This window comes from Oncorhynchus kisutch, unplaced genomic scaffold (genome assembly GCF_002021735.2).
Source record: "Oncorhynchus kisutch isolate 150728-3 unplaced genomic scaffold, Okis_V2 Okis06b-Okis10b_hom, whole genome shotgun sequence".
NCBI lineage: Eukaryota > Metazoa > Chordata > Actinopteri > Salmoniformes > Salmonidae > Oncorhynchus > Oncorhynchus kisutch.
The window spans coordinates 17,788,170-17,793,169 of record NW_022261983.1 but is presented as its reverse complement, the minus strand read 5'-3'; the positions used below and the strand labels follow the sequence as shown (position 1 = coordinate 17,793,169).

Below are 5,000 nucleotides of genomic sequence, written 5' to 3'. Positions count from 1 at the left end.
CTTCCCTCTGTTCTGGATTCTGTATCCTTCCATCTCTACTCCTTCCCTCTGTTCTGGATTCTGTATCCTTCCATCTCTACTCCTTCCCTCTGTTCTGGATTCTGTATCCTTCCATCTCTTCTCCTTCCCTCTGTTCTGGATTCTGTATCCTTCCATCTCTTCTCATTCCATCTGTTCTGGATTCTGTATCCTTCCATCTCTTCTCCTTCCCTCTGTTCTGGATTCTGTATCCTTCCACCTCTTCTCCTTCCCTCTGTTCTGGATTCTGTATCCTTCCCTCTGTTCTGGATTCTGTATCCTTCCACCTCTTCTCCTTCCCTCTGTTCTGGATTCTGTATCCTTCCATCTCTTCTCCTTCCCTCTGTTCTGGATTCTGTATCCTTCCGTCTCTTCTCCTTCCATCTGTTCTGGATTCTGTATCCTTCCATATCTTCTCCTTCCCTCTGTTCTGGATTCTGTATCCTTCCACCTCTTCTCCTTCCCTCTGTTCTGGATTCTGTATCCTTCCATCTCTTCTCCTTCCCTCTGTTCTGGATTCTGTATCCTTCCATCTCTTCTCCTTCCATCTGTTCTGGATTCTGTATCCTTCCATCTCTTCTCCTTCCATCTGTTCTGGATTCTGTATCCTTCCATCTCTTCTCCTTCCATCTGTTCTGGATTCTGTATCCTTCCATCTCTTCTCCTTCCCTCTGTTCTGGATTCTGTATCCTTCCACCTCTTCTCCTTCCCTCTGTTCTGGATTCTGTATCCTTCCCTCTGTTCTGGATTCTGTATCCTTCCATCTCTTCTCCTTCCCTCTGTTCTGGATTCTGTATCCTTCCATCTCTTCTCCTTCCCTCTGTTCTGGATTCTGTATCCTTCCGTCTCTTCTCCTTCCATCTGTTCTGGATTCTGTATCCTTCCATATCTTCTCCTTCCCTCTGTTCTGGATTCTGTATCCTTCCACCTCTTCTCCTTCCCTCTGTTCTGGATTCTGTATCCTTCCATCTCTTCTCCTTCCCTCTGTTCTGGATTCTGTATCCTTCCATCTCTTCTCCTTCCCTCTGTTCTGGATTCTGTATCCTTCCATCTCTTCTCCTTCCATCTGTTCTGGATTCTGTATCCTTCCATCTCTTCTCCTTCCCTCTGTTCTGGATTCTGTATCCTTCCATCTCTTCTCCTTCCCTCTGTTCTGGATTCTGTATCCTTCCATCTCTTCTCTTTCCATCTGTTCTGGATTCTGTATCCTTCCACCTCTTCTCCTTCCCTCTGTTCTGGATTCTGTATCCTTCCATCTCCACTCCTTCCATCTGTTCTGGATTCTGTATCCTTCCATCTCTACTCCTTCCCTCTGTTCTGGATTCTGTATCCTTCCATCTCCTCTCCTTCCCTCTGTTCTGGATTCTGTATCCTTCCACCTCTTCTCCTTCCCTCTGTTCTGGATTCTGTATCCTTCCACCTCTTCTCCTTCCCTCTGTTCTGGATTCTGTATCCTTCCACCTCTTCTCCTTCCCTCTGTTCTGGATTCTGTATCCTTCCCTCTGTTCTGGATTCTGCATCCTTCCACCTCTTCTCCTTCCCTCTGTTCTGGATTCTGCATCCTTCCATCTCTTCTCCTTCCCTCTGTTCTGGATTCTGTATCCTTCCATCTCTTCTCCTTCCCTCTGTTCTGGATTCTGTATCCTTCCACCTCGTCTCCTTCCCTCTGTTCTGGATTCTGTATCCGTCCCTCTGTTCTGGATTCTGCATCCTTCCACCTCTTCTCCTTCCCTCTGTTCTGGATTCTGCATCCTTCCATCTCTTGTCCTTCCCTCTGTTCTGGATTCTGTATCCTTCCCTCTGTTCTGGATTCTGTATCCTTCCCTCTGTTCTGGATTCTGTATCCTTCCATTTCTTCTCCTTCCCTCTGTTCTGGATTCTGTATCCTTCCACCTCTTCTCCTTCCCTCTGTTCTGGATTCTGCATCCTTCCACCTCTTCTCCTTCCCTCTGTTCTGGATTCTGCATCCTTCCATCTCTTCTCCTTCCCTCTGTTCTGGATTCTGTATCCTTCCCTCTGTTCTGGATTCTGTATCCTTCCCTCTGTTCTGGATTCTGTATCCTTCCATCTCTGCTCCTTCCCTCTGTTCTGGATTCTGTATCCTTCCATCTCTTCTCCTTCCCTCTGTTCTGTCCTGGTTTGATTGACACCTCAAAACTACCTGATTCTGAAACCTTATTTTCTTCCTCATCAAGCTACACAACTACACAACTATACCCCATAATGACAGAGCAGAAAAGACACAGGCTCCGGAGCAGGTTTTCATCAAGGATATCTCTCTGTACTTTGCTCTGTTCATCTTTGCCTCGATCCTTACTAGTCTCCCTTCTACTGAAAAAACATCCCCACAGCATGATGCTGCCACCACCAAATCAAATCAAATCAAATTTATTTATATAGCCCTTCGTACATCAGCTGATATCTCAAAGTGCTGTACAGAAACCCAGCCTAAAACCCCAAACAGCAAGCAATGCAGGTGTAGAAGCACGGTGGCTAGGAAAAAACTCCCTAGAAAGGCCAATACCTAGAAAGAAACCTAGAGAGGAACCAGGCTATGTGGGGTGGCCAGTCCTCTTCTGGCTGTGCCGGGTGGAGATTATAACAGAACATGGCCAAGATGTTCAAATGTTCATAAATGACCAGCATGGTCGAATAATAATAAGGCAGAACAGTTGAAACTGGAGCAGCAGCACAGTCAGGTGGAAGTTGAAACTGGAGCAGCAGCATGGCCAGGTGGACTGGGGACAGCAAGGAGTCATCATGTCAGGTAGTCCTGGGGCATGGTCCTAGGGCTCAGGTCAGTTGAAACTGGAACAGCAGCATGGCCAGGTGGACTGGGGACAGCAAGGAGTCATCATGTCAGGTAGTCCTGGGGCATGGTCCTAGGGCTCAGGTCAGTTGAAACTGGAGCAGCAGCATGGCCAGGTGGACTGGGGACAGCAAGGAGTCATCATGTCAGGTAGTCCTGGGGCATGGTCCTAGGGCTCAGGTCAGTTGAAACTGGAACAGCAGCATGGCCAGGTGGACTGGGGACAGCAAGGAGTCATCATGTCAGGTAGTCCTGGGGCATGGTCCTAGGGCTCAGGTCAGTTGAAACTGGAGCAGCAGCATGGCCAGGTGGACTGGGGACAGCAAGGAGTCATCATGTCAGGTAGTCCTGGGGCATGGTCCTAGGGCTCAGGTCAGTTGAAACTGGAGCAGCAGCATGGCCAGGTGGACTGGGTACAGCAAGGAGTCATCATGTCAGGTAGTCCTGGGGCATGGTCCTAGGGCTCAGGTCAGTTGAAACTGGAGCAGCAGCATGGCCAGGTGGACTGGGGACAGCAAGGAGTCATCATGCTTCACCGTGCTTCACCGTAGGGATGGTACCAGGTTTCCTCCAGACGTGACACTTGGCATTCAGGCCAAAGAGTTCAATCTTGGTTTCATCAGACCAGAGAATCTTGTTTCTCGTGGTCTCAGAATCCTTTAGGTCCCAGCTGACTGTCATGTGCCTTTTACTGAGGAGTGGCTTCCGTCTGGCCACTCTAACATAAAGCCCTGATTGGTGGAGAGCAGAAAGTAGTTCTGAGTAGGTAGTGATGTAGTGTAGTAGGGAAGTCTCAGGGTAGTGGTTAGGCTGTCCCAGTTCAGTTAGACCAGACAGAAAGTAGTTCCTGAGTAGGTAGTGGTGCAGAGTCCCAGGGTAGTGGTTAGGCTGTCCCAGTTCAGTTAGACCAGACAGAAAGTAGTTCCTGAGTATGTAGTGGTGTAGAGTCCCAGGGTAGTGGTGAGGCAGTCCCAGGGTAGTGGTTAGGCCGTCCCAGTTCAGTTAGACCAGACAGAAAGTAGTTCCTGAGGTTGTAGTGGTGTAGAGTCCCAGGGTAGTGGTTAGGCTTTCCCAGAGTAGTGGTTAGGCTGTCCCAGGGTAGTGGTTAGGCCGTCCCAGTTCAGTTAGACCAGACAGAAAGTAGTTCCTGAGTATGTAATGAAGTAGAGTCCGAGGGAGGTGGTTAGGCTGTCCCACTTCAGTTAGACCAGACAGAAAGTAGTTCCTGAGTAGGTAATCGTGCAGAGACCCAGGGTAGTGGTTAGGCTGTCCCAGTTCAGTTCGACCAGGGCAGAAAGTAGTTCCTGAGTAGGTAGTGGTGTAGAGTCCCAGGGTAGTGGTTAGGCTGTCCCAGGGTAGTGGTTAGGCTGTCCCAGTTCAGATAGACCAGGCAGAAAGTAGTTCCTGAGTTGTTAGTGGTGTAGAGTCCCAGGGTAGTGGTTAGGCTGTCCCAGGGTAGTGGTTAGGCCGTCCCAGTTCAGTTAGACCAGACAGAAAGTAGTTCCTGAGTAGGTAATGGTGTAGAGTCCGAGGGAGGTGGTTAGGCTGTCCCACTTCAGATAGACCAGGCAGAAAGTAGTTCCTGAGTTGTTAGTGGTGTAGAGTCCCAGGGTAGTGGTTAGGCTGTCCCAGGGTAGTGGTTAGGCTGTCCCAGTTCAGTTAGACCAGAAAGAAAGTAGTTCCTGAGTAGGAAGTGGTGTAGAGTCCCAGGGTAGTGGTTAGGCCGTCCCAGTTCAGTTAGACCAGACAGAAAGTAGTTCCTGAGTAGGTAGTAGTGTAGAGTCCGAGGGAGGTGGTTAGGCTGTCCCAGTTCTGTTAGACCAGACAGAAAGTAGTTCCTGAGTAGTTAGTGGTGTAGAGTCCGAGGGAGGTGGTTAGGCTGTCCCAGGGTAGTGGTTAGGCCGTCCCAGTTCTGTTAGACCAGACAGAAAGTAGTTTCTGAGTAGGTAGTGGTGTAGAGTCCGAGGGAGGTGGTTAGGCTGTCCCAGGGTAGTGGTTAGGCCGTCCCAGTTCTGTTAGACCAGACAGAAAGTAGTTCCTGAGTAGGTAGTAGTGTAGAGTCCCAGGGTAGTGGTTAGGCTGTCCCAGTTCTGTTAGACCAGACAGAAAGTAGTTCCTGAGTAGGTAGTGGTGTAGAGTCCGAGGGAGGTGGTTAGGCTGTCCCAGTTCAGTT

General features: G+C 49.3%; 1 protein-coding gene across 1 annotated transcript in view; it reads right to left on the bottom strand.

Moving 5' to 3' along the window:
• The window catches only part of LOC109888048 (glutamate receptor ionotropic, NMDA 2A), a 70,745-nt gene that overhangs the window by 63,327 nt on the left and 2,418 nt on the right, over nucleotides 1-5,000 (bottom strand).